General features: G+C 57.1%; 35 non-coding genes and 5 pseudogenes across 35 annotated transcripts; all 40 read left to right on the forward strand.

Moving 5' to 3' along the window:
* Positions 1-145: 145 nt before the first annotated feature.
* Positions 146-336, forward strand: LOC137353948 (U2 spliceosomal RNA). Its single transcript, XR_010970098.1, has one exon. It is a non-coding gene; the product is annotated as a U2 spliceosomal RNA (small nuclear RNA).
* A 386-nt stretch (positions 337-722) lies between these two features.
* LOC137354023 (U2 spliceosomal RNA) lies at positions 723-913 on the forward strand. The gene has a single exon (XR_010970173.1). It is a non-coding gene; the product is annotated as a U2 spliceosomal RNA (small nuclear RNA).
* Positions 914-1,299: 386 nt separating this feature from the next.
* Positions 1,300-1,490, forward strand: LOC137353829 (U2 spliceosomal RNA). Its single transcript, XR_010969981.1, has one exon. It is a non-coding gene; the product is annotated as a U2 spliceosomal RNA (small nuclear RNA).
* A 386-nt stretch (positions 1,491-1,876) lies between these two features.
* LOC137353905 (U2 spliceosomal RNA) lies at positions 1,877-2,067 on the forward strand. Its single transcript, XR_010970055.1, has one exon. It is a non-coding gene; the product is annotated as a U2 spliceosomal RNA (small nuclear RNA).
* Positions 2,068-2,453: 386 nt separating this feature from the next.
* Positions 2,454-2,644, forward strand: LOC137353949 (U2 spliceosomal RNA). Its single transcript, XR_010970099.1, has one exon. It is a non-coding gene; the product is annotated as a U2 spliceosomal RNA (small nuclear RNA).
* Positions 2,645-3,030: 386 nt separating this feature from the next.
* Positions 3,031-3,221, forward strand: LOC137354024 (U2 spliceosomal RNA). The gene has a single exon (XR_010970174.1). It is a non-coding gene; the product is annotated as a U2 spliceosomal RNA (small nuclear RNA).
* Positions 3,222-3,607: 386 nt separating this feature from the next.
* LOC137353830 (U2 spliceosomal RNA) lies at positions 3,608-3,798 on the forward strand. Its single transcript, XR_010969982.1, has one exon. It is a non-coding gene; the product is annotated as a U2 spliceosomal RNA (small nuclear RNA).
* A 386-nt stretch (positions 3,799-4,184) lies between these two features.
* On the forward strand, positions 4,185-4,375 carry LOC137353906 (U2 spliceosomal RNA). Its single transcript, XR_010970056.1, has one exon. It is a non-coding gene; the product is annotated as a U2 spliceosomal RNA (small nuclear RNA).
* Positions 4,376-4,761: 386 nt separating this feature from the next.
* LOC137353950 (U2 spliceosomal RNA) lies at positions 4,762-4,952 on the forward strand. Its single transcript, XR_010970100.1, has one exon. It is a non-coding gene; the product is annotated as a U2 spliceosomal RNA (small nuclear RNA).
* Positions 4,953-5,338: 386 nt separating this feature from the next.
* Positions 5,339-5,529, forward strand: LOC137354026 (U2 spliceosomal RNA). Its single transcript, XR_010970176.1, has one exon. It is a non-coding gene; the product is annotated as a U2 spliceosomal RNA (small nuclear RNA).
* Positions 5,530-5,915: 386 nt separating this feature from the next.
* LOC137353831 (U2 spliceosomal RNA) lies at positions 5,916-6,106 on the forward strand. The gene has a single exon (XR_010969983.1). It is a non-coding gene; the product is annotated as a U2 spliceosomal RNA (small nuclear RNA).
* A 386-nt stretch (positions 6,107-6,492) lies between these two features.
* On the forward strand, positions 6,493-6,683 carry LOC137355078 (U2 spliceosomal RNA). The gene has a single exon (XR_010970723.1). It is a non-coding gene; the product is annotated as a U2 spliceosomal RNA (small nuclear RNA).
* A 386-nt stretch (positions 6,684-7,069) lies between these two features.
* Positions 7,070-7,260, forward strand: LOC137354035 (U2 spliceosomal RNA). Its single transcript, XR_010970185.1, has one exon. It is a non-coding gene; the product is annotated as a U2 spliceosomal RNA (small nuclear RNA).
* Positions 7,261-7,646: 386 nt separating this feature from the next.
* On the forward strand, positions 7,647-7,837 carry LOC137355098 (U2 spliceosomal RNA). Its single transcript, XR_010970740.1, has one exon. It is a non-coding gene; the product is annotated as a U2 spliceosomal RNA (small nuclear RNA).
* A 386-nt stretch (positions 7,838-8,223) lies between these two features.
* Positions 8,224-8,414, forward strand: LOC137353736 (U2 spliceosomal RNA). The gene has a single exon (XR_010969888.1). It is a non-coding gene; the product is annotated as a U2 spliceosomal RNA (small nuclear RNA).
* A 386-nt stretch (positions 8,415-8,800) lies between these two features.
* LOC137354511 (U2 spliceosomal RNA) lies at positions 8,801-8,919 on the forward strand (annotated as a pseudogene).
* Positions 8,920-11,049: 2,130 nt separating this feature from the next.
* On the forward strand, positions 11,050-11,226 carry LOC137354483 (U2 spliceosomal RNA; annotated as a pseudogene).
* Positions 11,227-11,612: 386 nt separating this feature from the next.
* LOC137353760 (U2 spliceosomal RNA) lies at positions 11,613-11,803 on the forward strand. The gene has a single exon (XR_010969912.1). It is a non-coding gene; the product is annotated as a U2 spliceosomal RNA (small nuclear RNA).
* Positions 11,804-12,189: 386 nt separating this feature from the next.
* LOC137355263 (U2 spliceosomal RNA) lies at positions 12,190-12,380 on the forward strand. The gene has a single exon (XR_010970896.1). It is a non-coding gene; the product is annotated as a U2 spliceosomal RNA (small nuclear RNA).
* Positions 12,381-12,766: 386 nt separating this feature from the next.
* On the forward strand, positions 12,767-12,957 carry LOC137353799 (U2 spliceosomal RNA). Its single transcript, XR_010969951.1, has one exon. It is a non-coding gene; the product is annotated as a U2 spliceosomal RNA (small nuclear RNA).
* A 386-nt stretch (positions 12,958-13,343) lies between these two features.
* Positions 13,344-13,534, forward strand: LOC137354891 (U2 spliceosomal RNA). Its single transcript, XR_010970542.1, has one exon. It is a non-coding gene; the product is annotated as a U2 spliceosomal RNA (small nuclear RNA).
* Positions 13,535-13,920: 386 nt separating this feature from the next.
* Positions 13,921-14,039, forward strand: LOC137354512 (U2 spliceosomal RNA; annotated as a pseudogene).
* A 2,130-nt stretch (positions 14,040-16,169) lies between these two features.
* LOC137354188 (U2 spliceosomal RNA) lies at positions 16,170-16,347 on the forward strand (annotated as a pseudogene).
* A 386-nt stretch (positions 16,348-16,733) lies between these two features.
* On the forward strand, positions 16,734-16,924 carry LOC137355258 (U2 spliceosomal RNA). The gene has a single exon (XR_010970891.1). It is a non-coding gene; the product is annotated as a U2 spliceosomal RNA (small nuclear RNA).
* A 386-nt stretch (positions 16,925-17,310) lies between these two features.
* LOC137355264 (U2 spliceosomal RNA) lies at positions 17,311-17,501 on the forward strand. Its single transcript, XR_010970897.1, has one exon. It is a non-coding gene; the product is annotated as a U2 spliceosomal RNA (small nuclear RNA).
* A 386-nt stretch (positions 17,502-17,887) lies between these two features.
* On the forward strand, positions 17,888-18,078 carry LOC137354137 (U2 spliceosomal RNA). The gene has a single exon (XR_010970285.1). It is a non-coding gene; the product is annotated as a U2 spliceosomal RNA (small nuclear RNA).
* A 386-nt stretch (positions 18,079-18,464) lies between these two features.
* Positions 18,465-18,655, forward strand: LOC137354892 (U2 spliceosomal RNA). Its single transcript, XR_010970543.1, has one exon. It is a non-coding gene; the product is annotated as a U2 spliceosomal RNA (small nuclear RNA).
* Positions 18,656-19,041: 386 nt separating this feature from the next.
* LOC137353761 (U2 spliceosomal RNA) lies at positions 19,042-19,232 on the forward strand. The gene has a single exon (XR_010969913.1). It is a non-coding gene; the product is annotated as a U2 spliceosomal RNA (small nuclear RNA).
* A 386-nt stretch (positions 19,233-19,618) lies between these two features.
* Positions 19,619-19,809, forward strand: LOC137354082 (U2 spliceosomal RNA). Its single transcript, XR_010970231.1, has one exon. It is a non-coding gene; the product is annotated as a U2 spliceosomal RNA (small nuclear RNA).
* Positions 19,810-20,195: 386 nt separating this feature from the next.
* On the forward strand, positions 20,196-20,386 carry LOC137353822 (U2 spliceosomal RNA). The gene has a single exon (XR_010969974.1). It is a non-coding gene; the product is annotated as a U2 spliceosomal RNA (small nuclear RNA).
* Positions 20,387-20,772: 386 nt separating this feature from the next.
* LOC137353762 (U2 spliceosomal RNA) lies at positions 20,773-20,963 on the forward strand. The gene has a single exon (XR_010969914.1). It is a non-coding gene; the product is annotated as a U2 spliceosomal RNA (small nuclear RNA).
* A 386-nt stretch (positions 20,964-21,349) lies between these two features.
* LOC137353910 (U2 spliceosomal RNA) lies at positions 21,350-21,540 on the forward strand. The gene has a single exon (XR_010970060.1). It is a non-coding gene; the product is annotated as a U2 spliceosomal RNA (small nuclear RNA).
* A 386-nt stretch (positions 21,541-21,926) lies between these two features.
* Positions 21,927-22,117, forward strand: LOC137354032 (U2 spliceosomal RNA). Its single transcript, XR_010970182.1, has one exon. It is a non-coding gene; the product is annotated as a U2 spliceosomal RNA (small nuclear RNA).
* Positions 22,118-22,503: 386 nt separating this feature from the next.
* On the forward strand, positions 22,504-22,694 carry LOC137354893 (U2 spliceosomal RNA). Its single transcript, XR_010970544.1, has one exon. It is a non-coding gene; the product is annotated as a U2 spliceosomal RNA (small nuclear RNA).
* A 386-nt stretch (positions 22,695-23,080) lies between these two features.
* Positions 23,081-23,271, forward strand: LOC137353813 (U2 spliceosomal RNA). The gene has a single exon (XR_010969965.1). It is a non-coding gene; the product is annotated as a U2 spliceosomal RNA (small nuclear RNA).
* A 386-nt stretch (positions 23,272-23,657) lies between these two features.
* Positions 23,658-23,848, forward strand: LOC137353774 (U2 spliceosomal RNA). The gene has a single exon (XR_010969926.1). It is a non-coding gene; the product is annotated as a U2 spliceosomal RNA (small nuclear RNA).
* Positions 23,849-24,234: 386 nt separating this feature from the next.
* On the forward strand, positions 24,235-24,425 carry LOC137353814 (U2 spliceosomal RNA). The gene has a single exon (XR_010969966.1). It is a non-coding gene; the product is annotated as a U2 spliceosomal RNA (small nuclear RNA).
* Positions 24,426-24,811: 386 nt separating this feature from the next.
* LOC137353809 (U2 spliceosomal RNA) lies at positions 24,812-25,002 on the forward strand. The gene has a single exon (XR_010969961.1). It is a non-coding gene; the product is annotated as a U2 spliceosomal RNA (small nuclear RNA).
* A 386-nt stretch (positions 25,003-25,388) lies between these two features.
* On the forward strand, positions 25,389-25,579 carry LOC137353775 (U2 spliceosomal RNA). Its single transcript, XR_010969927.1, has one exon. It is a non-coding gene; the product is annotated as a U2 spliceosomal RNA (small nuclear RNA).
* Positions 25,580-25,965: 386 nt separating this feature from the next.
* Positions 25,966-26,073, forward strand: LOC137354707 (U2 spliceosomal RNA; annotated as a pseudogene).
* Positions 26,074-27,752: the final 1,679 nt, after the last annotated feature.

A 27,752-nucleotide genomic window follows, 5' to 3' on the forward strand; every position in this document is an offset into this window, starting at 1 on the left:
TGCAAGGCCCGGCAACAAAAGGAGCTCTGGCTCAAAGACCGCCCGCCGTCGCCTCTTTCGCCCTAGGCTCGCCCACCCGGCGGCTACTTTGAGGTAGAGGCCGCACGCCGGGCCTGACGCGCGCAGCAAACGCAGTTTTACGGCCATCGCTTCTCGGCCTTTTGGCTAAGATCAAGTGTAGTATCTGTTCTTATCAGTTTAATATCTGATACGTCCCCTATCTGGGGACCAAATATTAAATTGATTTTTGGGACAGGGAGATGGAACAGGGGCTTGGCCCGTCCACTCCATGCATCCACCTGGTATTGCAGTGTTTCCAGGAGCGGTGCAGCTTCCCCCCTCCATGGGGGCGAGACCCCTGCTGAAAAATAGAATTCGCAATAGTGACGGCGCTGCTGCTCGGCTGACTTTGCTGCAGTTTTCCGTGGGCGCTACGCTGCCCCCTGTTGGATTGCCCCGCAGTTGCAGGCCGCCCTTTGCTGCCCAGCGCGCGCGTGTCTTTTTTCCTGCGCAATGCCTCGCGCAGAAGCGCAAGGAATGGCTGCGCGTGGCATGCACGCGTGCTTTCCTTTCTGCTTGCAAGGCCCGGCAACAAAAGGAGCTCTGGCTCAAAGACCGCCCGCCGTCGCCTCTTTCGCCCTAGGCTCGCCCACCCGGCGGCTACTTTGAGGTAGAGGCCGCACGCCGGGCCTGACGCGCGCAGCAAACGCAGTTTTACGGCCATCGCTTCTCGGCCTTTTGGCTAAGATCAAGTGTAGTATCTGTTCTTATCAGTTTAATATCTGATACGTCCCCTATCTGGGGACCAAATATTAAATTGATTTTTGGGACAGGGAGATGGAACAGGGGCTTGCCCCGTCCACTCCATGATTCCACCTGGTATTGCAGTGTTTCCAGGAGCGGTGCAGCTTCCCCCCTCCATGGGTGCGAGACCCCTGCTGAAAAATAGAATTCGCAATAGTGACGGCGCTGCTGCTCGGCTGACTTTGCTGCAGTTTTCCGTGGGCGCTACGCTGCCCCCTGTTGGATTGCCCCGCAGTTGCAGGCCGCCCTTTGCTGCCCAGCGCGCGCGTGTCTTTTTTCCTGCGCAATGCCTCACGCAGAAGCGCAAGGAATGGCTGCGCGTGGCATGCACGCGTGCTTTCCTTTCTGCTTGCAAGGCCCGGCAACAAAAGGAGCTCTGGCTCAAAGACCGCCCGCCGTCGCCTCTTTCGCCCTAGGCTCGCCCACCCGGCGGCTACTTTGAGGTAGAGGCCGCACGCCGGGCCTGACGCGCGCAGCGAACGCAGTTTTACGGCCATCGCTTCTCGGCCTTATGGCTAAGATCAAGTGTAGTATCTGTTCTTATCAGTTTAATATCTGATACGTCCCCTATCTGGGGACCAAATATTAAATTGATTTTTGGGACAGGGAGATGGAACAGGGGCTTGCCCCGTTCACTCCATGCATCCACCTGGTATTGCAGTGTTTCCAGGAGCGGTGCAGCTTCCCCCCTCCATGGGTGCGAGACCCCTGCTGAAAAATAGAATTCGCAATAGTGACGGCGCTGCTGCTCGGCTGACTTTGCTGCAGTTTTCCGTGGGCGCTACGCTGCCCCCTGTTGGATTGCCCCGCAGTTGCAGGCCGCCCTTTGCTGCCCAGCGCGCGCGTGTCTTTTTTCCTGCGCAATGCCTCGCGCAGAAGCGCAAGGAATGGCTGCGCGTGGCATGCACGCGTGCTTTCCTTTCTGCTTGCAAGGCCCGGCAACAAAAGGAGCTCTGGCTCAAAGACCGCCCGCCGTCGCCTCTTTCGCCCTAGGCTCGCCCACCCGGCGGCTACTTTGAGGTAGAGGCCGCACGCCGGGCCTGACGCGCGCAGCGAACGCAGTTTTACGGCCATCGCTTCTCGGCCTTATGGCTAAGATCAAGTGTAGTATCTGTTCTTATCAGTTTAATATCTGATACGTCCCCTATCTGGGGACCAAATATTAAATTGATTTTTGGGACAGGGAGATGGAACAGGGGCTTGCCCCGTTCACTCCTTGCATCCACCTGGTATTGCAGTGTTTCCAGGAGCGGTGCAGCTTCCCCCCTCCATGGGGGCGAGACCCCTGCTGAAAAATAGAATTCGCAATAGTGACGGCGCTGCTGCTCGGCTGACTTTGCTGCAGTTTTCCGTGGGCGCTACGCTGCCCCCTGTTGGATTGCCCCGCAGTTGCAGGCCGCCCTTTGCTGCCCAGCGCGCGCGTGTCTTTTTTCCTGCGCAATGCCTCGCGCAGAAGCGCAAGGAATGGCTGCGCGTGGCATGCACGCGTGCTTTCCTTTCTGCTTGCAAGGCCCGGCAACAAAAGGAGCTCTGGCTCAAAGACCGCCCGCCGTCGCCTCTTTCGCCCTAGGCTCGCCCACCCGGCGGCTACTTTGAGGTAGAGGCCGCACGCCGGGCCTGACGCGCGCAGCAAACGCAGTTTTACGGCCATCGCTTCTCGGCCTTTTGGCTAAGATCAAGTGTAGTATCTGTTCTTATCAGTTTAATATCTGATACGTCCCCTATCTGGGGACCAAATATTAAATTGATTTTTGGGACAGGGAGATGGAACAGGGGCTTGGCCCGTCCACTCCATGCATCCACCTGGTATTGCAGTGTTTCCAGGAGCGGTGCAGCTTCCCCCCTCCATGGGGGCGAGACCCCTGCTGAAAAATAGAATTCGCAATAGTGACGGCGCTGCTGCTCGGCTGACTTTGCTGCAGTTTTCCGTGGGCGCTACGCTGCCCCCTGTTGGATTGCCCCGCAGTTGCAGGCCGCCCTTTGCTGCCCAGCGCGCGCGTGTCTTTTTTCCTGCGCAATGCCTCGCGCAGAAGCGCAAGGAATGGCTGCGCGTGGCATGCACGCGTGCTTTCCTTTCTGCTTGCAAGGCCCGGCAACAAAAGGAGCTCTGGCTCAAAGACCGCCCGCCGTCGCCTCTTTCGCCCTAGGCTCGCCCACCCGGCGGCTACTTTGAGGTAGAGGCCGCACGCCGGGCCTGACGCGCGCAGCAAACGCAGTTTTACGGCCATCGCTTCTCGGCCTTTTGGCTAAGATCAAGTGTAGTATCTGTTCTTATCAGTTTAATATCTGATACGTCCCCTATCTGGGGACCAAATATTAAATTGATTTTTGGGACAGGGAGATGGAACAGGGGCTTGCCCCGTCCACTCCATGATTCCACCTGGTATTGCAGTGTTTCCAGGAGCGGTGCAGCTTCCCCCCTCCATGGGTGCGAGACCCCTGCTGAAAAATAGAATTCGCAATAGTGACGGCGCTGCTGCTCGGCTGACTTTGCTGCAGTTTTCCGTGGGCGCTACGCTGCCCCCTGTTGGATTGCCCCGCAGTTGCAGGCCGCCCTTTGCTGCCCAGCGCGCGCGTGTCTTTTTTCCTGCGCAATGCCTCACGCAGAAGCGCAAGGAATGGCTGCGCGTGGCATGCACGCGTGCTTTCCTTTCTGCTTGCAAGGCCCGGCAACAAAAGGAGCTCTGGCTCAAAGACCGCCCGCCGTCGCCTCTTTCGCCCTAGGCTCGCCCACCCGGCGGCTACTTTGAGGTAGAGGCCGCACGCCGGGCCTGACGCGCGCAGCGAACGCAGTTTTACGGCCATCGCTTCTCGGCCTTATGGCTAAGATCAAGTGTAGTATCTGTTCTTATCAGTTTAATATCTGATACGTCCCCTATCTGGGGACCAAATATTAAATTGATTTTTGGGACAGGGAGATGGAACAGGGGCTTGCCCCGTTCACTCCATGCATCCACCTGGTATTGCAGTGTTTCCAGGAGCGGTGCAGCTTCCCCCCTCCATGGGGGCGAGACCCCTGCTGAAAAATAGAATTCGCAATAGTGACGGCGCTGCTGCTCGGCTGACTTTGCTGCAGTTTTCCGTGGGCGCTACGCTGCCCCCTGTTGGATTGCCCCGCAGTTGCAGGCCGCCCTTTGCTGCCCAGCGCGCGCGTGTCTTTTTTCCTGCGCAATGCCTCGCGCAGAAGCGCAAGGAATGGCTGCGCGTGGCATGCACGCGTGCTTTCCTTTCTGCTTGCAAGGCCCGGCAACAAAAGGAGCTCTGGCTCAAAGACCGCCCGCCGTCGCCTCTTTCGCCCTAGGCTCGCCCACCCGGCGGCTACTTTGAGGTAGAGGCCGCACGCCGGGCCTGACGCGCGCAGCGAACGCAGTTTTACGGCCATCGCTTCTCGGCCTTATGGCTAAGATCAAGTGTAGTATCTGTTCTTATCAGTTTAATATCTGATACGTCCCCTATCTGGGGACCAAATATTAAATTGATTTTTGGGACAGGGAGATGGAACAGGGGCTTGCCCCGTTCACTCCTTGCATCCACCTGGTATTGCAGTGTTTCCAGGAGCGGTGCAGCTTCCCCCCTCCATGGGGGCGAGACCCCTGCTGAAAAATAGAATTCGCAATAGTGACGGCGCTGCTGCTCGGCTGACTTTGCTGCAGTTTTCCGTGGGCGCTACGCTGCCCCCTGTTGGATTGCCCCGCAGTTGCAGGCCGCCCTTTGCTGCCCAGCGCGCGCGTGTCTTTTTTCCTGCGCAATGCCTCGCGCAGAAGCGCAAGGAATGGCTGCGCGTGGCATGCACGCGTGCTTTCCTTTCTGCTTGCAAGGCCCGGCAACAAAAGGAGCTCTGGCTCAAAGACCGCCCGCCGTCGCCTCTTTCGCCCTAGGCTCGCCCACCCGGCGGCTACTTTGAGGTAGAGGCCGCACGCCGGGCCTGACGCGCGCAGCAAACGCAGTTTTACGGCCATCGCTTCTCGGCCTTTTGGCTAAGATCAAGTGTAGTATCTGTTCTTATCAGTTTAATATCTGATACGTCCCCTATCTGGGGACCAAATATTAAATTGATTTTTGGGACAGGGAGATGGAACAGGGGCTTGGCCCGTCCACTCCATGCATCCACCTGGTATTGCAGTGTTTCCAGGAGCGGTGCAGCTTCCCCCCTCCATGGGGGCGAGACCCCTGCTGAAAAATAGAATTCGCAATAGTGACGGCGCTGCTGCTCGGCTGACTTTGCTGCAGTTTTCCGTGGGCGCTACGCTGCCCCCTGTTGGATTGCCCCGCAGTTGCAGGCCGCCCTTTGCTGCCCAGCGCGCGCGTGTCTTTTTTCCTGCGCAATGCCTCGCGCAGAAGCGCAAGGAATGGCTGCGCGTGGCATGCACGCGTGCTTTCCTTTCTGCTTGCAAGGCCCGGCAACAAAAGGAGCTCTGGCTCAAAGACCGCCCGCCGTCGCCTCTTTCGCCCTAGGCTCGCCCACCCGGCGGCTACTTTGAGGTAGAGGCCGCACGCCGGGCCTGACGCGCGCAGCAAACGCAGTTTTACGGCCATCGCTTCTCGGCCTTTTGGCTAAGATCAAGTGTAGTATCTGTTCTTATCAGTTTAATATCTGATACGTCCCCTATCTGGGGACCAAATATTAAATTGATTTTTGGGACAGGGAGATGGAACAGGGGCTTGCCCCGTCCACTCCATGATTCCACCTGGTATTGCAGTGTTTCCAGGAGCGGTGCAGCTTCCCCCCTCCATGGGTGCGAGACCCCTGCTGAAAAATAGAATTCGCAATAGTGACGGCGCTGCTGCTCGGCTGACTTTGCTGCAGTTTTCCGTGGGCGCTACGCTGCCCCCTGTTGGATTGCCCCGCAGTTGCAGGCCGCCCTTTGCTGCCCAGCGCGCGCGTGTCTTTTTTCCTGCGCAATGCCTCACGCAGAAGCGCAAGGAATGGCTGCGCGTGGCATGCACGCGTGCTTTCCTTTCTGCTTGCAAGGCCCGGCAACAAAAGGAGCTCTGGCTCAAAGACCGCCCGCCGTCGCCTCTTTCGCCCTAGGCTCGCCCACCCGGCGGCTACTTTGAGGTAGAGGCCGCACGCCGGGCCTGACGCGCGCAGCGAACGCAGTTTTACGGCCATCGCTTCTCGGCCTTATGGCTAAGATCAAGTGTAGTATCTGTTCTTATCAGTTTAATATCTGATACGTCCCCTATCTGGGGACCAAATATTAAATTGATTTTTGGGACAGGGAGATGGAACAGGGGCTTGCCCCGTTCACTCCATGCATCCACCTGGTATTGCAGTGTTTCCAGGAGCGGTGCAGCTTCCCCCCTCCATGGGGGCGAGACCCCTGCTGAAAAATAGAATTCGCAATAGTGACGGCGCTGCTGCTCGGCTGACTTTGCTGCAGTTTTCCGTGGGCGCTACGCTGCCCCCTGTTGGATTGCCCCGCAGTTGCAGGCCGCCCTTTGCTGCCCAGCGCGCGCGTGTCTTTTTTCCTGCGCAATGCCTCGCGCAGAAGCGCAAGGAATGGCTGCGCGTGGCATGCACGCGTGCTTTCCTTTCTGCTTGCAAGGCCCGGCAACAAAAGGAGCTCTGGCTCAAAGACCGCCCGCCGTCGCCTCTTTCGCCCTAGGCTCGCCCACCCGGCGGCTACTTTGAGGTAGAGGCCGCACGCCGGGCCTGACGCGCGCAGCAAACGCAGTTTTACGGCCATCGCTTCTCGGCCTTTTGGCTAAGATCAAGTGTAGTATCTGTTCTTATCAGTTTAATATCTGATACGTCCCCTATCTGGGGACCAAATATTAAATTGATTTTTGGGACAGGGAGATGGAACAGGGGCTTGCCCCGTCCACTCCATGCATCCACCTGGTATTGCAGTGTTTCCAGGAGTGGTGCAGCTTCGCCCCTCCATGGGTGCGAGACCCCTGCTGAAAAATAGAATTCGCAATAGTGACGGCGCTGCTGCTCGGCTGACTTTGCTGCAGTTTTCCATGGGCGCTACGCTGCCCCCTGTTGGATTGCCCCGCAGTTGCAGGCCGCCCTTTGCTGCCCAGCGCGCGCGTGTCTTTTTTCCTGCGCAATGCCTCGCGCAGAAGCGCAAGGAATGGCTGCGCGTGGCATGCACGCGTGCTTTCCTTTCTGCTTGCAAGGCCCGGCAACAAAAGGAGCTCTGGCTCAAAGACCGCCCGCCGTCGCCTCTTTCGCCCTAGGCTCGCCCACCCGGCGGCTACTTTGAGGTAGAGGCCGCACGCCGGGCCTGACGCGCGCAGCGAACGCAGTTTTACGGCCATCGCTTCTCGGCCTTATGGCTAAGATCAAGTGTAGTATCTGTTCTTATCAGTTTAATATCTGATACGTCCCCTATCTGGGGACCAAATATTAAATTGATTTTTGGGACAGGGCGATGGAACAGGGGCTTGCCCCGTTCACTCCATGCATCCACCTGGTATTGCAGTGTTTCCAGGAGCGGTGCAGCTTCCCCCCTCCATGGGGGCGAGACCCCTGCTGAAAAATAGAATTCGCAATAGTGACGGCGCTGCTGCTCGGCTGACTTTGCTGCAGTTTTCCGTGGGCGCTACGCTGCCCCCTGTTGGATTGCCCCGCAGTTGCAGGCCGCCCTTTGCTGCCCAGCGCGCGCGTGTCTTTTTTCCTGCGCAATGCCTCGCGCAGAAGCGCAAGGAATGGCTGCGCGTGGCATGCACGCGTGCTTTCCTTTCTGCTTGCAAGGCCCGGCAACAAAAGGAGCTCTGGCTCAAAGACCGCCCGCCGTCGCCTCTTTCGCCCTAGGCTCGCCCACCCGGCGGCTACTTTGAGGTAGAGGCCGCACGCCGGGCCTGACGCGCGCAGCAAACGCAGTTTTACGGCCATTGCTTCTCGGCCTTTTGGCTAAGATCAAGTGTAGTATCTGTTCTTATCAGTTTAATATCTGATACGTCCCCTATCTGGGGACCAAATATTAAATTGATTTTTGGGACAGGGAGATGGAACAGGGGCTTGCCCCGTCCACTCCATGCATCCACCTGGTATTGCAGTGTTTCCAGGAGCGGTGCAGCTTCCCCCCTCCATGGGGGCGAGACCCCTGCTGAAAAATAGAATTCGCAATAGTGACGGCGCTGCTGCTCGGCTGACTTTGCTGCAGTTTTCCGTGGGCGCTACGCTGCCCCCTGTTGGATTGCCCCGCAGTTGCAGGCCGCCCTTTGCTGCCCAGCGCGCGCGTGTCTTTTTTCCTGCGCAATGCCTCGCGCAGAAGCGCAAGGAATGGCTGCGCGTGGCATGCACGCGTGCTTTCCTTTCTGCTTGCAAGGCCCGGCAACAAAAGGAGCTCTGGCTCAAAGACCGCCCGCCGTCGCCTCTTTCGCCCTAGGCTCGCCCACCCGGCGGCTACTTTGAGGTAGAGGCCGCACGCCAGGCCTGACGCGCGCAGCGAACGCAGTTTTACGGCCATCGCTTCTCGGCCTTATGGCTAAGATCAAGTGTAGTATCTGTTCTTATCAGTTTAATATCTGATACGTCCCCTATCTGGGGACCAAATATTAAATTGATTTTTGGGACAGGGAGATGGAACAGGGGCTTGCCCCGTCCACTCCATGCATCCACCTGGTATTGCAGTGTTTCCAGGAGCGGTGCAGCTTCCCCCCTCCATGGGGGCGAGACCCCTGCTGAAAAATAGAATTCGCAATAGTGACGGCGCTGCTGCTCGGCTGACTTTGCTGCAGTTTTCCGTGGGCGCTACGCTGCCCCCTGTTGGATTGCCCCGCAGTTGCAGGCCGCCCTTTGCTGCCCAGCGCACGCGTGTCTTTTTTCCTGCGCAATGCCTCGCGCAGAAGCGCAAGGAATGGCTGCGCGTGGCATGCACGCGTGCTTTCCTTTCTGCTTGCAAGGCCCGGCAACAAAAGGAGCTCTGGCTCAAAGACCGCCCGCCGTCGCCTCTTTCGCCCTAGGCTCGCCCACCCGGCGGCTACTTTGAGGTAGAGGCCGCACGCCGGGCCTGACGCGCGCAGCAAACGCAGTTTTACGGCCATCGCTTCTCGGCCTTTTGGCTAAGATCAAGTGTAGTATCTGTTCTTATCAGTTTAACAAGAGTATGCTCCTGGCCGGCAGCATGTCAGAGACCATGAGAAAAGGCATCATCACCCTCATTTACAAGCAGAAGGGGGAGAGGGCAGAAATCAGAAATTGGCGGCCCATCTCACTGCTTAATGTTGATTACAAGATTCTGTCCAAAGTCATAGCCAGTCGAGTCAAGTCTGCTCTGGAGTTGGTGATTCACCCCGATCAGACCTGTACTGTACCCGGCAGGAAGATCTCTGATAGCCTCGCGCTACTCAGGGATACGATCGCCTACGTACGGGACAGGAGGGTGGACACCTGCCTCATCAGCCTGGACCAGGAGAAGGCTTTTGACAGGATATCGCACACCTACATGATGGACGTGCTTTCCAAAATGGGGTTTGGGGAGGGAATCTGCAATTGGATCCAACTGCTCTACACAAACATCAGTAGCGCAGTGTCAATCAACGGGTGGGAATCTGAAAGTTTCCCGATCAAATCTGGAGTCAGACAGGGCTGTCCTCTTTCCCCGGTCTTGTTTGTTTGCTGTATTGAACCCTTTGCTGAGTCTATTAGGAAGGATGCGAGCATAAGAGGGGTGACAATCCCAGGCAGCGGAGGCACTCAGGTCAAAACCTCCCTGTACATGGATGACGTCGCCGTCTTCTGCTCGGATCCGCTGTCCGTGCGCAGACTGATGAGCATCTGCGACCAGTTCGAACTGGCCTCGGGAGCCAAAGTTAACCACGGCAAGAGCGAGGCCATGTTCTTTGGGAACTGGGCTGACCGATCCTTTGTCCCCTTCACCGTCAGGTCAGATTACCTGAAGGTGCTGGGGATATGGTTCGGAAGGGCCGGGGCGTGCACCAAAACATGGGAGGAGCGAGTAGCCAAGGTACGACAAAAGTTGGGCATGTGGGCGCAGCGGTCTCTCTCCATTGTGGGTAAGAACCTGGTCATCAGGTGCGAGGTGCTCACGTTGTTGCTCTACGTGGCGCAGGTCTGGCCCATACCCCACTCCTGCGCCGTGGCAGTCACCCGAGCCATTTTCCGCTTCGTCTGGGGATCTAAAATGGACCGGGTCCGGAGGGACACGATGTTCAAATCTCTGGACAAGGGCGGGAAAAATGTACCCAACGTGGCCCTCATCCTGATGACCACCTTCGTGTGCGGCTGCATCAAGCTATGTGTAGATCCTCAGTACGCAAACTCCAAGTGTCACTACGTGCTGAGGTTCTATCTGTCCCCGGTGTTGCGAAGGATGGGCCTGGTCACATTGCCGCGGAACGCTCCGTGCAGTTGGGCGGCGCCGTACCACCTATCCTTCGTGGAGCAGTTTCTGCGGAAAAACACATTTGACCACCGGTCCATCAGGCAGTGGTCTGCACGGAATGTCCTCAAGGCCCTACGGGAAAAGGAAACGGTGGATCCTGTCGGATGGTTCCCCGAGCAGACCGTCAAAGTCATTTGGCGGAATGCCTCATCACCAGAACTTTCAAACAAGCACCAAGACGTAGCTTGGCTGGTGGTGAGAAGGGCCCTCCCCGTCAGATCCTTCATGCACACCCGAAGTCTCGCCCCCTCCGCACAGTGCCCCCGCGTTGGCTGTGGTGGGGAAGAGACGGTCGCCCACCTCCTCCTGGAATGTGCCTTTGCAAAGCAGGTGTGGAAAGAGATGCAGTGGTTTTTGTCAAGGTTCATCCCAAGCAGCTCTGTAACACAGGAGTCTGTGCTCTACGGGCTGTTCCCAGGGACGCACACCGAGACAAACATCAACTGCTGCTGGAGGGCTATCAATTCGGTGAAAGACGCCCTTTGGTCTGCCCGAAACTTGCTGGTCTTCCAGCGCAAAGAGTTGTCCACCACCGAATGTTGCAGACTGGCACATTCCAAGGTCCAGGACTACGTGCTGAGGGACGCACTAAAGCTTGGGGCAGCCGCAGCAAAGGCTCAATGGGGAAAGACCACAGTGTAAGGTTCCCCACCAAGCTGGACTGAGGGGCTGGAACCATGGGAAGCCCCTCGAACTGTATCGTTAATATTCTCAATTGCTGTAAATGTAAAACTGTAATTGACATGACAATTGAGAAACGGAAGGGTTGGGAAGAAACTCATGACAGTATTGAAGGAAACTGATCTCCCTTGCAATGTTTGTATTTTTTGGTGCTGTTTGGAAACTGTTTGGCAATGTAATTTTTACAGATTTTTATGAATAAAGTATATTTTGGAAATAAAAAAAAAAAAAAAAAAAAATCAGTTTAATATCTGATACGTCCCCTATCTGGGGACCAAATATTAAATTGATTTTTGGGACAGGGAGATGGAACAGGGGCTTGCCCCGTCCACTCCATGCATCCACCTGGTATTGCAGTGTTTCCAGGAGCGGTGCAGCTTCCCCCCTCCATGGGGGTGAGACCCCTGCTGAAAAATAGAATTCGCAATAGTGACGGCGCTGCTGCTCGGCTGACTTTGCTGCAGTTTTCCGTGGGCGCTACGCTGCCCCCTGTTGGATTGCCCCGCAGTTGCAGGCCGCCCTTTGCTGCCCAGCGCGCGCGTGTCTTTTTTCCTGCGCAATGCCTCGCGCAGAAGCGCAAGGAATGGCTGCGCGTGGCATGCACGCGTGCTTTCCTTTCTGCTTGCAAGGCCCGGCAACAAAAGGAGCTCTGGCTCAAAGACCGCCCGCCGTCGCCTCTTTCGCCCTAGGCTCGCCCACCCGGCGGCTACTTTGAGGTAGAGGCCGCACGCCGGGCCTGACGCGCGCAGCAAACGCAGTTTTACGGCCATCGCTTCTCGGCCTTTTGGCTAAGATCAAGTGTAGTATCTGTTCTTATCAGTTTAATATCTGATACGTCCCCTATCTGGGGACCAAATATTAAATTGATTTTTGGGACAGGGAGATTGAACAGGGGCTTGCCCCGTCCACTCCATGCATCCACCTGGTATTGCAGTGTTTCCAGGAGCGGTGCAGCTTCCCCCCTCCATGGGGGCGAGACCCCTGCTGAAAAATAGAATTCGCAATAGTGACGGCGCTGCTGCTCGGCTGACTTTGCTGCAGTTTTCCGTGGGCGCTACGCTGCCCCCTGTTGGATTGCCCCTCAGTTGCAGGCCGCCCTTTGCTGCCCAGCGCGCGCGTGTCTTTTTTTCTGCGCAATGCCTCGCGAAGAAGCGCAAGGAATGGCTGCGCGTGGCATGCACGCGTGCTTTCCTTTCTGCTTGCAAGGCCCGGCAACAAAAGGAGCTCTGGCTCAAAGACCGCCCGCCGTCGCCTCTTTCGCCCTAGGCTCGCCCACCCGGCGGCTACTTTGAGGTAGAGGCCACACGCCGGGCCTGACGCGCGCAGCAAACGCAGTTTTACGGCCATCGCTTCTCGGCCTTTTGGCTAAGATCAAGTGTAGTATCTGTTCTTATCAGTTTAATATCTGATACGTCCTCTATCTGGGGACCAAATATTAAATTGATTTTTGGGACAGGGAGATGGAACAGGGGCTTGCCCCGTCCACTCCATGCATCCACCTGGTATTGCAGTGTTTCCAGGAGCGGTGCAGCTTCCCCCCTCCATGGGGGCGAGACCCCTGCTGAAAAATAGAATTCGCAATAGTGACGGCGCTGCTGCTCGGCTGACTTTGCTGCAGTTTTCCGTGGGCGCTACGCTGCCCCCTGTTGGATTGCCCCGCAGTTGCAGGCCGCCCTTTGCTGCCCAGCGCACGCGTGTCTTTTTTCCTGCGCAATGCCTCGCGCAGAAGCGCAAGGAATGGCTGCGCGTAGCATGCACGCGTGCTTTCCTTTCTGCTTGCAAGGCCCGGCAACAAAAGGAGCTCTGGCTCAAAGACCGCCCGCCGTCGCCTCTTTCGCCCTAGGCTCGCCCACCCGGCGGCTACTTTGAGGTAGAGGCCGCACGCCGGGCCTGACGCGCGCAGCAAACGCAGTTTTACGGCCATCGCTTCTCGGCCTTTTGGCTAAGATCAAGTGTAGTATCTGTTCTTATCAGTTTAATATCTGATACGTCCCCTATCTGGGGACCAAATATTAAATTGATTTTTGGGACAGGGAGATGGAACAGGGGCTTGCACCGTCCACTCCATGCATCCACCTGGTATTGCAGTGTTTCCAGGAGCGGTGCAGCTTCCCCCCTCCATGGGGGCGAGACCCCTGCTGAAAAATAGAATTCGCAATAGTGACGGCGCTGCTGCTCGGCTGACTTTGCTGCAGTTTTCCGTGGGCGCTACGCTGCCCCCTGTTGGATTGCCCTGCAGTTGCAGGCCGCCCTTTGCTGCCCAGCGCGCGCGTGTCTTTTTTCCTGCGCAATGCCTCGCGCAGAAGCGCAAGGAATGGCTGCGCGTGGCATGCACGCGTGCTTTCCTTTCTGCTTGCAAGGCCCGGCAACAAAAGGAGCTCTGGCTCAAAGACCGCCCGCCGTCGCCTCTTTCGCCCTAGGCTCGCCCACCCGGCGGCTACTTTGAGGTAGAGGCCGCACGCCGGGCCTGACGCGCGCAGCAAACGCAGTTTTACGGCCATCGCTTCTCGGCCTTTTGGCTAAGATCAAGTGTAGTATCTGTTCTTATCAGTTTAATATCTGATACGTCCCCTATCTGGGGACCAAATATTAAATTGATTTTTGGGACAGGGAGATGGAACAGGGGCTTGCCCCGTCCACTCCATGCATCCACCTGGTATTGCAGTGTTTCCAGGAGCGGTGCAGCTTCCCCCCTCCATGGGGGCGAGACCCCTGCTGAAAAATAGAATTCGCAATAGTGACGGCGCTGCTGCTCGGCTGACTTTGCTGCAGTTTTCCGTGGGCGCTACGCTGCCCCCTGTTGGATTGCCCCGCAGTTGCAGGCCGCCCTTTGCTGCCCAGCGCACGCGTGTCTTTTTTCCTGCGCAATGCCTCGCGCAGAAGCGCAAGGAATGGCTGCGCGTGGCATGCACGCGTGCTTTCCTTTCTGCTTGCAAGGCCCGGCAACAAAAGGAGCTCTGGCTCAAAGACCGCCCGCCGTCGCCTCTTTCGCCCTAGGCTCGCCCACCCGGCGGCTACTTTGAGGTAGAGGCCGCACGCCGGGCCTGACGCGCGCAGCAAACGCAGTTTTACGGCCATCGCTTCTCGGCCTTTTGGCTAAGATCAAGTGTAGTATCTGTTCTTATCAGTTTAACAAGAGTATGCTCCTGGCCGGCAGCATGTCAGAGACCATGAGAAAAGGCATCATCACCCTCATTTACAAGCAGAAGGGGGAGAGGGCAGAAATCAGAAATTGGCGGCCCATCTCACTGCTTAATGTTGATTACAAGATTCTGTCCAAAGTCATAGCCAGTCGAGTCAAGTCTGCTCTGGAGTTGGTGATTCACCCCGATCAGACCTGTACTGTACCCGGCAGGAAGATCTCTGATAGCCTCGCGCTACTCAGGGATACGATCGCCTACGTACGGGACAGGAGGGTGGACACCTGCCTCATCAGCCTGGACCAGGAGAAGGCTTTTGACAGGATATCGCACACCTACATGATGGACGTGCTTTCCAAAATGGGGTTTGGGGAGGGAATCTGCAATTGGATCCAACTGCTCTACACAAACATCAGTAGCGCAGTCTCAATCAACGGGTGGGAATCTGAAAGTTTCCCGATCAAATCTGGAGTCAGACAGGGCTGTCCTCTTTCCCCGGTCTTGTTTGTTTGCTGTATTGAACCCTTTGCTGAGTCTATTAGGAAGGATGCGAGCATAAGAGGGGTGACAATCCCAGGCAGCGGAGGCACTCAGGTCAAAACCTCCCTGTACATGGATGACGTCGCCGTCTTCTGCTCGGATCCGCTGTCCGTGCGCAGACTGATGAGCATCTGCGACCAGTTCGAACTGGCCTCGGGAGCCAAAGTTAACCACGGCAAGAGCGAGGCCATGTTCTTTGGGAACTGGGCTGACCGATCCTTTGTCCCCTTCACCGTCAGGTCAGATTACCTGAAGGTGCTGGGGATATGGTTCGGAAGGGCCGGGGCGTGCACCAAAACATGGGAGGAGCGAGTAGCCAAGGTACGACAAAAGTTGGGCATGTGGGCGCAGCGGTCTCTCTCCATTGTGGGTAAGAACCTGGTCATCAGGTGCGAGGCGCTCACGTTGTTGCTCTACGTGGCGCAGGTCTGGCCCATACCCCACTCCTGCGCCGTGGCAGTCACCCGAGCCATTTTCCGCTTCGTCTGGGGATCTAAAATGGACCGGGTCCGGAGGGACACGATGTTCAAATCTCTGGACAAGGGCGGGAAAAATGTACCCAACGTGGCCCTCATCCTGATGACCACCTTCGTGTGCGGCTGCATCAAGCTATGTGTAGATCCCCAGTACGCAAACTCCAAGTGTCACTACGTGCTGAGGTTCTATCTGTCCCCGGTGTTGCGAAGGATGGGCCTGGTCACATTGCCGCGGAACGCTCCGTGCAGTTGGGCGGCGCCGTACCACCTATCCTTCGTGGAGCAGTTTCTGCGGAAAAACACATTTGACCACCGGTCCATCAGGCAGTGGTCTGCACGGAATGTCCTCAAGGCCCTACGGGAAAAGGAAACGGTGGATCCTGTCGGATGGTTCCCCGAGCAGACCGTCAAAGTCATTTGGCGGAATGCCTCATCACCAGAACTTTCAAACAAGCACCAAGACGTAGCTTGGCTGGTGGTGAGAAGGGCCCTCCCCGTCAGATCCTTCATGCACACCCGAAGTCTCGCCCCCTCCGCACAGTGCCCCCGCGTTGGCTGTGGTGGGGAAGAGACGGTCGCCCACCTCCTCCTGGAATGTGCCTTTGCAAAGCAGGTGTGGAAAGAGATGCAGTGGTTTTTGTCAAGGTTCATCCCAAGCAGCTCTGTAACACAGGAGTCTGTGCTCTACGGGCTGTTCCCAGGGACGCACACCGAGACAAACATCAACTGCTGCTGGAGGGCTATCAATTCGGTGAAAGACGCCCTTTGGTCTGCCCGAAACTTGCTGGTCTTCCAGCGCAAAGAGTTGTCCACCACCGAATGTTGCAGACTGGCACATTCCAAGGTCCAGGACTACGTGCTGAGGGACGCACTAAAGCTTGGGGCAGCCGCAGCAAAGGCTCAATGGGGAAAGACCACAGTGTAAGGTTCCCCACCAAGCTGGACTGAGGGGCTGGAACCATGGGAAGCCCCTCGAACTGTATCGTTAATATTCTCAATTGCTGTAAATGTAAAACTGTAATTGACATGACAATTGTGAAACGGAAGGGTTGGGAAGAAACCCATGACATTATTGAAAGAAACTGATCTCTTTTGCAATGTTTGTATTTTTTCGTGCTGTTTGGAAACTGTTTGGCAATGTAATTTTTACAGATTTTTATGAATAAAGTATATTTTGGAAATAAAAAAAAAGTATCTGTTCTTATCAGTTTAATATCTGATACGTCCCCTATCAGGGGACCAAATATTAAATTGATTTTTGGGACAGGGAGATGGAACAGGGGCTTGCCCCGTTCACTCCATGCATCCACCTGGTATTGCAGTGTTTCCAGGAGCGGTGCAGCTTCCCCCCTCCATGGGGGCGAGACCCCTGCTGAAAAATAGAATTCGCAATAGTGACGGCGCTGCTGCTCGGCTGACTTTGCTGCAGTTTTCCGTGGGCGCTACGCTGCCCCCTGTTGGATTGCCCCGCAGTTGCAGGCCGCCCTTTGCTGCCCAGCGCGCGCGTGTCTTTTTTCCTGCGCAATGCCTCGCGCAGAAGCGCAAGGAATGGCTGCGCGTGGCATGCACGCGTGCTTTCCTTTCTGCTTGCAAGGCCCGGCAACAAAAGGAGCTCTGGCTCAAAGACCGCCCGCCGTCGCCTCTTTCGCCCTAGGCTCGCCCACCCGGTGGCTACTTTGAGGTAGAGGCCGCACGCCGGGCCTGACGCGCGCAGCAAACGCAGTTTTACGGCCATCGCTTCTCGGCCTTTTGGCTAAGATCAAGTGTAGTATCTGTTCTTATCAGTTTAATATCTGATACGTCCCCTATCTGGGGACCAAATATTAAATTGATTTTTGGGACAGGGAGATGGAACAGGGGCTTGCCCCGTTCACTCCATGCATCCACCTGGTATTGCAGTGTTTCCAGGAGCGGTGCAGCTTCCCCCCTCCATGGGGGCGAGACCCCTGCTGAAAAATAGAATTCGCAATAGTGACGGCGCTGCTGCTCGGCTGACTTTGCTGCAGTTTTCCGTGGGCGCTACGCTGCCCCCTGTTGGATTGCCCCGCAGTTGCAGGCCGCCCTTTGCTGCCCAGCGCGCGCGTGTCTTTTTTCCTGCGCAATGCCTCGCGCAGAAGCGCAAGGAATGGCTGCGCGTGGCATGCACGCGTGCTTTCCTTTCTGCTTGCAAGGCCCGGCAACAAAAGGAGCTCTGGCTCAAAGACCGCCCGCCGTCGCCTCTTTCGCCCTAGGCTCGCCCACCCGGCGGCTACTTTGAGGTAGAGGCCACACGCCGGGCCTGACGCGCGCAGCAAACGCAGTTTTACGGCCATCGCTTCTCGGCCTTTTGGCTAAGATCAAGTGTAGTATCTGTTCTTATCAGTTTAATATCTGATACGTCCTCTATCTGGGGACCAAATATTAAATTGATTTTTGGGACAGGGAGATGGAACAGGGGCTTGCCCCGTCCACTCCATGCATCCACCTGGTATTGCAGTGTTTCCAGGAGCGGTGCAGCTTCCCCCCTCCATGGGGGCGAGACCCCTGCTGAAAAATAGAATTCGCAATAGTGACGGCGCTGCTGCTCGGCTGACTTTGCTGCAGTTTTCCGTGGGCGCTACGCTGCCCCCTGTTGGATTGCCCCGCAGTTGCAGGCCGCCCTTTGCTGCCCAGCGCGCGCGTGTCTTTTTTCCTGCGCAATGCCTCGCGCAGAAGCGCAAGGAATGGCTGCGCGTGGCATGCACGCGTGCTTTCCTTTCTGCTTGCAAGGCCCGGCAACAAAAGGAGCTCTGGCTCAAAGACCGCCCGCCGTCGCCTCTTTCGCCCTAGGCTCGCCCACCCGGTGGCTACTTTGAGGTAGAGGCCGCACGCCGGGCCTGACGCGCGCAGCAAACGCAGTTTTACGGCCATCGCTTCTCGGCCTTTTGGCTAAGATCAAGTGTAGTATCTGTTCTTATCAGTTTAATATCTGATACGTCCCCTATTTGGGGACCAAATATTAAATTGATTTTTGGGACAGGGAGATGGAACAGGGGCTTGCCCCGTCCACTCCATGCATCCACCTGGTATTGCAGTGTTTCCAGGAGCGGTGCAGCTTCCCCCCTCCATGGGGGCGAGACCCCTGCTGAAAAATAGAATTCGCAATAGTGACGGCGCTGCTGCTCGGCTGACTTTGCTGCAGTTTTCCGTGGGCGCTACGCTGCCCCCTGTTGGATTGCCCCGCAGTTGCAGGCCGCCCTTTGCTGCCCAGCGCGCGCGTGTCTTTTTTCCTGCGCAATGCCTCGCGCAGAAGCGCAAGGAATGGCTGCGCGTGGCATGCACGCGTGCTTTCCTTTCTGCTTGCAAGGCCCGGCAACAAAAGGAGCTCTGGCTCAAAGACCGCCCGCCGTCGCCTCTTTCGCCCTAGGCTCGCCCACCCGGCGGCTACTTTGAGGTAGAGGCCGCACGCCGGGCCTGACGCGCGCAGCAAACGCAGTTTTACGGCCATCGCTTCTCGGCCTTTTGGCTAAGATCAAGTGTAGTATCTGTTCTTATCAGTTTAATATCTGATACGTCCCCTATCTGGGGACCAAATATTAAATTGATTTTTGGGACAGGGAGATGGAACAGGGGCTTGCCCCGTCCACTCCATGCATCCACCTGGTATTGCAGTGTTTCCAGGAGCGGTGCAGCTTCCTCCCTCCATGGGGGTGAGACCCCTGCTGAAAAATAGAATTCGCAATAGTGACGGCGCTGCTGCTCGGCTGACTTTGCTGCAGTTTTCCGTGGGCGCTACGCTGCCCCCTGTTGGATTGCCCCGCAGTTGCAGGCCGCCCTTTGCTGCCCAGCGCGCGCGTGTCTTTTTTCCTGCGCAATGCCTCGCGCAGAAGCGCAAGGAATGGCTGCGCGTGGCATGCACGCGTGCTTTCCTTTCTGCTTGCAAGGCCCGGCAACAAAAGGAGCTCTGGCTCAAAGACCGCCCGCCGTCGCCTCTTTCGCCCTAGGCTCGCCCACCCGGCGGCTACTTTGAGGTAGAGGCCGCACGCCGGGCCTGACGCGCGCAGCAAACGCAGTTTTACGGCCATCGCTTCTCGGCCTTTTGGCTAAGATCAAGTGTAGTATCTGTTCTTATCAGTTTAATATCTGATACGTCCCCTATCTGGGGACCAAATATTAAATTGATTTTTGGGACAGGGAGATTGAACAGGGGCTTGCCCCGTCCACTCCATGCATCCACCTGGTATTGCAGTGTTTCCAGGAGCGGTGCAGCTTCCCCCCTCCATGGGGGCGAGACCCCTGCTGAAAAATAGAATTCGCAATAGTGACGGCGCTGCTGCTCGGCTGACTTTGCTGCAGTTTTCCGTGGGCGCTACGCTGCCCCCTGTTGGATTGCCCCTCAGTTGCAGGCCGCCCTTTGCTGCCCAGCGCGCGCGTGTCTTTTTTTCTGCGCAATGCCTCGCGAAGAAGCGCAAGGAATGGCTGCGCGTGGCATGCACGCGTGCTTTCCTTTCTGCTTGCAAGGCCCGGCAACAAAAGGAGCTCTGGCTCAAAGACCGCCCGCCGTCGCCTCTTTCGCCCTAGGCTCGCCCACCCGGCGGCTACTTTGAGGTAGAGGCCACACGCCGGGCCTGACGCGCGCAGCAAACGCAGTTTTACGGCCATCGCTTCTCGGCCTTTTGGCTAAGATCAAGTGTAGTATCTGTTCTTATCAGTTTAATATCTGATACGTCCTCTATCTGGGGACCAAATATTAAATTGATTTTTGGGACAGGGAGATGGAACAGGGGCTTGCCCCGTCCAATCCATGCATCCACCAGGTATTGCAGTGTTTCCAGGAGCGGTGCAGCTACCCCCTTCCATGGGGGCGAGACCCCTGCTGAAAAATAGAATTCGCAATAGTGACGGCGCTGCTGCTCGGCTGACTTTGCTGCAGTTTTCCGTGGGCGCTACGCTGCCCCCTGTTGGATTGCCCCGCAGTTGCATGCCGCCCTTTGCTGCCCAGCGCGCGCGTGTCTTTTTTCCTGCGCAATGCCTCGCGCAGAAGCGCAAGGAATGGCTGCGCGTGGCATGCACGCGTGCTTTCCTTTCTGCTTGCAAGGCCCGGCAACAAAAGGAGCTCTGGCTCAAAGACCGCCCGCCGTCGCCTCTTTCGCCCTAGGCTCGCCCACCCGGCGGCTACTTTGAGGTAGAGGCCGCACGCCGGGCCTGACGCGCGCAGCAAACGCAGTTTTACGGCCATCGCTTCTCGGCCTTTTGGCTAAGATCAAGTGTAGTATCAGTTCTTATCAGTTTAATATCTGATACGTCCCCTATCTGGGGACCAAATATTAAATTGATTTTTGGGGCAGGGAGATGGAACAGGGGCTTGCCCCGTCCACTCCATGCATCCACCTGGTATTGCAGTGTTTCCAGGAGCGGTGCAGCTTCCCCCCTCCATGGGGGTGAGACCCCTGCTGAAAAATAGAATTCGCAATAGTGACGGCGCTGCTGCTCGGCTGACTTTGCTGCAGTTTTCCGTGGGCGCTACGCTGCCCCCTGTTGGATTGCCCCGCAGTTGCAGGCCGCCCTTTGCTGCCCAGCGCGCGCGTGTCTTTTTTCCTGCGCAATGCCTCGCGCAGAAGCGCAAGGAATGGCTGCGCGTGGCATGCACGCGTGCTTTCCTTTCTGCTTGCAAGGCCCGGCAACAAAAGGAGCTCTGGCTCAAAGACCGCCCGCCGTCGCCTCTTTCGCCCTAGGCTCGCCCACCCGGCGGCTACTTTGAGGTAGAGGCCGCACGCCGGGCCTGACGCGCGCAGCAAACGCAGTTTTACGGCCATCGCTTCTCGGCCTTTTGGCTAAGATCAAGTGTAGTATCTGTTCTTATCAGTTTAATATCTGATACGTCCCCTATCTGGGGACCAAATATTAAATTGATTTTTGGGACAGGGAGATTGAACAGGGGCTTGCCCCGTCCACTCCATGCATCCACCTGGTATTGCAGTGTTTCCAGGAGCGGTGCAGCTTCCCCCCTCCATGGGGGCGAGACCCCTGCTGAAAAATAGAATTCGCAATAGTGACGGCGCTGCTGCTCGGCTGACTTTGCTGCAGTTTTCCGTGGGCGCTACGCTGCCCCCTGTTGGATTGCCCCTCAGTTGCAGGCCGCCCTTTGCTGCCCAGCGCGCGCGTGTCTTTTTTTCTGCGCAATGCCTCGCGAAGAAGCGCAAGGAATGGCTGCGCGTGGCATGCACGCGTGCTTTCCTTTCTGCTTGCAAGGCCCGGTAACAAAAGGAGCTCTGGCTCAAAGACCGCCCGCCGTCGCCTCTTTCGCCCTAGGCTCGCCCACCCGGCGGCTACTTTGAGGTAGAGGCCACACGCCGGGCCTGACGCGCGCAGCAAACGCAGTTTTACGGCCATCGCTTCTCGGCCTTTTGGCTAAGATCAAGTGTAGTATCTGTTCTTATCAGTTTAATATCTGATACGTCCTCTATCTGGGGACCAAATATTAAATTGATTTTTGGGACAGGGAGATGGAACAGGGGCTTGCCCCGTCCACTCCATGCATCCACCAGGTATTGCAGTGTTTCCAGGAGCGGTGCAGCTACCCCCTTCCATGGGGGCGAGACCCCTGCTGAAAAATAGAATTCGCAATAGTGACGGCGCTGCTGCTCGGCTGACTTTGCTGCAGTTTTCCGTGGGCGCTACGCTGCCCCCTGTTGGATTGCCCCGCAGTTGCATGCCGCCCTTTGCTGCCCAGCGCGCGCGTGTCTTTTTTCCTGCGCAATGCCTCGCGCAGAAGCGCAAGGAATGGCTGCGCGTGGCATGCACGCGTGCTTTCCTTTCTGCTTGCAAGGCCCGGCAACAAAAGGAGCTCTGGCTCAAAGACCGCCCGCCGTCGCCTCTTTCGCCCTAGGCTCGCCCACCCGGCGGCTACTTTGAGGTAGAGGCCGCACGCCGGGCCTGACGCGCGCAGCAAACGCAGTTTTACGGCCATCGCTTCTCGGCCTTTTGGCTAAGATCAAGTGTAGTATCTGTTCTTATCAGTTTAATATCTGATACGTCCCCTATCTGGGGACCAAATATTAAATTGATTTTTGGGGCAGGGACATGGAACAGGGGCTTGCCCCGTCCACTCCATGCATCCACCTGGTATTGCAGTGTTTCCAGAAGTGGTGCAGCTTCTCCCCTCCATGGGGGCGAGATCCCTGCTGAAAAATAGAATTCGCAATAGTGACGGCGCTGCTGCTCGGCTGACTTTGCTGCAGTTTTCCGTGGGCGCTACGCTGCCCCCTGTTGGATTGCCCCGCAGTTGCAGGCCGCCCTTTGCTGCCCAGCGCGCGCGTGTCTTTTTTCCTGCGCAAGGCCTCGCGCAGAAGCGCAAGGAATGGCTGCGCGTGGCATGCACGCGTGCTTTCCTTTCTGCTTGCAAGGCCCGGCAACAAAAGGAGCTCTGGCTCAAAGACCGCCCGCCGTCGCCTCTTTCGCCCTAGGCTCGCCCACCCGGCGGCTACTTTGAGGTAGAGGCCGCACGCCGGGCCTGACGCGCGCAGCAAACGCAGTTTTAGGGCCATCGCTTCTCGGCCTTTTGGCTAAGATCAAGTGTAGTATCTGTTCTTATCAGTTTAATATCTGATACGTCCCCTATCTGGGGACCAAATATTAAATTGATTTTTGGGACAGGGAGATGGAACAGGGGCTTGCCCCGTCCACTCCATGCATCCACCTGGTATTGCAGTGTTTCCAGGAGCGGTGCAGCTTCCCCCCTCCATGGGGGCGAGACCCCTGCTGAAAAATAGAATTCGCAATAGTGACGGCGCTGCTGCTCGGCTGACTTTGCTGCAGTTTTCCGTGGGCGCTACGCTGCCCCCTGTTGGATTGCCCCGCAGTTGCAGGCCGCCCTTTGCTGCCCAGCGCGCGCGTGTCTTTTTTCCTGCGCAATGCCTCGCGCAGAAGCGCAAGGAATGGCTGCGCGTGGCATGCACGCGTGCTTTCCTTTCTGCTTGCAAGGCCCGGCAACAAAAGGAGCTCTGGCTCAAAGACCGCCCGCCGTCGCCTCTTTCGCCCTAGGCTCGCCCACCCGGCGGCTACTTTGAGGTAGAGGCCGCACGCCGGGCCTGACGCGCGCAGCAAACGCAGTTTTACGGCCATCGCTTCTCGGCCTTTTGGCTAAGATCAAGTGTAGTATCTGTTCTTATCAGTTTAATATCTGATACGTCCCCTATCTGGGGACCACATATCAAATTGATTTTTGGGACAGGGAGATGGAACAGGGGCTTGCCCCGTTCACTCCATGCATCCACCTGGTATTGCAGTGTTTCCAGGAGCGGTGCAGCTTCCCCCCTCCATGGGGGCGAGACCCCTGCTGAAAAATAGAATTCGCAATAGTGACGGCGCTGCTGCTCGGCTGACTTTGCTGCAGTTTTCCGTGGGCGCTACGCTGCCCCCTGTTGGATTGACCCGCAGTTGCAGGCCGCCCTTTGCTGCCCAGCGCGCGCGTGTCTTTTTTCCTGCGCAATGCCTCGCGCAGAAGCGCAAGGAATGGCTGCGCGTGGCATGCACGCGTGCTTTCCTTTCTGCTTGCAAGGCCCGGCAACAAAAGGAGCTCTGGCTCAAAGACCGCCCGCCGTCGCCTCTTTCGCCCTAGGCTCGCCCACCCGGCGGCTACTTTGAGGTAGAGGCCGCACGCCGGGCCTGACGCGCGCAGCAAACGCAGTTTTACGGCCATCGCTTCTCGGCCTTTTGGCTAAGATCAAGTGTAGTATCTGTTCTTATCAGTTTAATATCTGATACGTCCCCTATCTGGGGACCAAATATTAAATTGATTTTTGGGACAGGGAGATGGAACAGGGGCTTGCCCCGTCCACTCCATACATCCACCTGGTATTGCAGTGTTTCCAGGAGCGGTGCAGCTTCCCCCCTCCATGGGGGCGAGACCCCTGCTGAAAAATAGAATTCGCAATAGTGACGGCGCTGCTGCTCGGCTGACTTTGCTGCAGTTTTCCGTGGGCGCTACGCTGCCCCCTGTTGGATTGCCCCGCAGTTGCAGGCCGCCCTTTGCTGCCCAGCGCGCGCGTGTCTTTTTTCCTGCGCAATGCCTCGCGCAGAAGCGCAAGGAATGGCTGCGCGTGGCATGCACGCGTGCTTTCCTTTCTGCTTGCAAGGCCCGGCAACAAAAGGAGCTCTGGCTCAAAGACCGCCCGCCGTCGCCTCTTTCGCCCTATGCTCGCCCACCCAGCGGCTACTTTGAGGTAGAGGCCGCACGCCGGGCCTGACGCGCGCAGCAAACGCAGTTTTACGGCCATCGCTTCTCGGCCTTTTGGCTAAGATCAAGTGTAGTATCTGTTCTTATCAGTTTAATATCTGATACGTCCCCTATCTGGGGACCACATATCAAATTGATTTTTGGGACAGGGAGATGGAACAGGGGCTTGCCCCGTTCACTCCATGCATCCACCTGGTATTGCAGTGTTTCCAGGAGCGGTGCAGCTTCCCCCCTCCATGGGGGCGAGACCCCTGCTGAAAAATAGAATTCGCAATAGTGACGGCGCTGCTGCTCGGCTGACTTTGCTGCAGTTTTCCGTGGGCGTTACGCTGCCCCCAGTTGGATTGCCCCGCAGTTGCAGGCCGCCCTTTGCTGCCCAGCGCACGCGTGTCTTTTTTCCTGCGCAATGCCTCGCGCAGAAGCGCAAGGAATGGCTGCGCGTGGCATGCACGCGTGCTTTCCTTTCTGCTTGCAAGGCCCGGCAACAAAAGGAGCTCTGGCTCAAAGACCGCCCGCCGTCGCCTCTTTCGCCCTAGGCTCGCCCACCCGGCGGCTACTTTGAGGTAGAGGCCGCACGCCGGGCCTGACGCGTGCAGCAAACGCAGTTTTACGGCCATCGCTTCTCGGCCTTTTGGCTAAGATCAAGTGTAGTATCTGTTCTTATCAGTTTAATATCTGATACGTCCCCTATCTGGGGACCAAATATTAAATTGATTTTTGGGACAGGGCGATGGAACAGGGGCTTGCCCCGTCCACTCCATGCATCCACCTGGTATTGCAGTGTTTCCAGGAGCGGTGCAGCTTCCCCCCTCCATGGGAGTGAGACCCCTGCTGAAAAATAGAATTCGCAATAGTGACGGCGCTGCTGCTCGGCTGACTTTGCTGCAGTTTTCCGTGGGCGCTACGCTGCCCCCTGTTGGATTGCCCCGCAGTTGCAGGCCGCCCTTTGCTGCCCAGCGCGCGCGTGTCTTTTTTCCTGCGCAATGCCTCGCGCAGAAGCGCAAGGAATGGCTGCGCGTGGCATGCACGCGTGCTTTCCTTTCTGCTTACAAGGCCCGGCAACAAAAGGAGCTCTGGCTCAAAGACCGCCCGCCGTCGCCTCTTTCGCCCGAGGCTCGCCCACCCGGCGGCTACTTTGACGTAGAGGCCGCACGCCGGGCCTGACGCGCGCAGCAAACGCAGTTTTAGGGCCATCGCTTCTCGGCCTTTTGGCTAAGATCAAGTGTAGTATCTGTTCTTATCAGTTTAATATCTGATACGTCCCCTATCTGGGGACCAAATATTAAATTGATTTTTGGGACAGGGAGATGGAACAGGGGCTTGCCCCGTCCACTCCATACATCCACCTGGTATTGCAGTGTTTCCAGGAGCGGTGCAGCTTCCCCCCTCCATGGGGGCGAGACCCCTGCTGAAAAATAGAATTCGCAATAGTGACGGCGCTGCTGCTCGGCTGACTTTGCTGCAGTTTTCCGTGGGCGCTACGCTGCCCCCTGTTGGATTGCCCCGCAGTTGCAGGCCGCCCTTTGCTGCCCAGCGCGCGCGTGTCTTTTTTCCTGCGCAATGCCTCGCGCAGAAGCGCAAGGAATGGCTGCGCGTGGCATGCACGCGTGCTTTCCTTTCTGCTTGCAAGGCCCGGCAACAAAAGGAGCTCTGGCTCAAAGACCGCCCGCCGTCGCCTCTTTCGCCCTATGCTCGCCCACCCAGCGGCTACTTTGAGGTAGAGGCCGCACGCCGGGCCTGACGCGCGCAGCAAACGCAGTTTTAGGGCCATCGCTTCTCGGCCTTTTGGCTAAGATCAAGTGTAGTATCTGTTCTTATCAGTGCTTATTTGATTGAGAAGAGACCATGATCATTGCCTTTGATCCTGGGGAAGCTTTGAGTAAAATGGCTATAACCAATTTTCGAGCTTCGGGCCAGGGAGTGCGCAACACCGTTCGGGTGGTCGTGAAGGACAAGGAAGGAGATGCATCGGTCGATCGCACCTTCTTCATCAAGAAAATTCTTTTCGATTGCTGCGGATTTCAAGCGACGGACGTCTTCTGCCTGCAGGATTTCCCCAGCAGTGGATACTTCGACGTGACGTTCCGGAACGTGGCGGGATGCATCAAGTTCCTGAAGGCGTTCAAGGAGAAAGGGGACCGGGCGCCACTGTCGATCCTCACAGTGGAGCCGCTCTTCACGCTTCCGTCACAACGGGACCGGGTGGTGACGATTCACCTCTACAACCCCCATGTTCCGGTGGTGGATGTCCTCACCTTTCTCGCCAGGTACGTCGTGGTGGCCGGCAGCAGCACTGATGTCAAGGACCCCTTTGGGATCTGGACCAGCAAGCGGCAGGTCAAGGTGACCTTGAAGGTAGATCCCAGTGGAGCCATCATCCACCCTCCCTCCAGCTTCGCTTTCGGGGGAAGTCGAGGCTTCTTGGTCTACGCTGGGCAGCCCAGAGTTTGTCGCACCTGTGGCAAATCTGGTCACATGGCAGCCAACTGCAGCACGGTTGTTTGCAAGAACTGCAAGGAGGAAGGCCATCAGACCAAGGACTGTAAGCAGACTAAGTGTTGCAACTTGTGCGGTGCGGCAGGCCATCTCTACAAGACCTGCCCCAAACGTTGTCTCAGCTATGCTCAGGCGGCAAGGTCCAAGGAATGGCCGGGCGAAGGTTCGACGAAGGCGTCCGCTGTCCGAAAGGAGACCAGCAACCTTCTCCGCAGTGAGGAACTTCAACCTGAGAAGGAAGGGGAGGCAGCTGAAACCAACGACACAGCACCTACCCAGCGCCCGGAAACCACTCCTCCACAGACAGAATCAATGGAGGAGGAGGCAGCAGATGGACAAACAGGTCAGTGGCAAGTGGTCCAGAGGAAAACCACAAAGAAAAAACATCCCAAAGCCACCACCCAAACCAGCGGCAAGAGGAGGCTCTCTTCTGAATCAGACTGCAACAACTCCTCTTCACTGGACGGGGAAATGCTGGAACGACAGCCCCTTCAAAAGAGGCGGCAGAACTCCGAGATGGATGATAAAGCATCCCAGCCCCCGGGCACTGGAAGCTGTGATGGGCCCAGCGTGCCCCAACCCCAATGCCCCACACGTAACGAAGTGGCCAACGCATCTCAGCTCTGCGACACCGGGAGCAAAGACACGTCTGGCGCACCTGAGCTCCGGGAGACCGGGAGCTGTGATGTTTTCGAGGAGGAACAGATGGAAGCAGCTGAGGACAACCCAATCCTCTCTGCCTACAAGACCCCCCCGATGTCACCCGAGCGGCACAAACCCTGCAGGAAAAATCAGGAGGGGTTTCTGAGCCCAACCAACGTGAAACTGCTTGCGCATACGATGGGTATGCAGGAACATCCCGAAGGGGAAGGACTGGGACTAGCGAGGACAAATGGTATGGGAAGCAACAACTAATTTTTAGTTAAAAATGGGTGTAAGAATTGCTTCCATTAATGTGCGTAGCATTAAATCGACTACGCGATGTGTTTCAACCTTGGATTACCTTGCCAAGGTCAAAGCTGACCTACTGTTTCTGCAGGAGTGTGGAATACCACACCTC

The sequence above is a fragment of the Heterodontus francisci genome, chromosome 41 (genome assembly GCF_036365525.1).
Source record: "Heterodontus francisci isolate sHetFra1 chromosome 41, sHetFra1.hap1, whole genome shotgun sequence".
Classification (NCBI taxonomy): Eukaryota; Metazoa; Chordata; class Chondrichthyes; order Heterodontiformes; family Heterodontidae; genus Heterodontus; species Heterodontus francisci.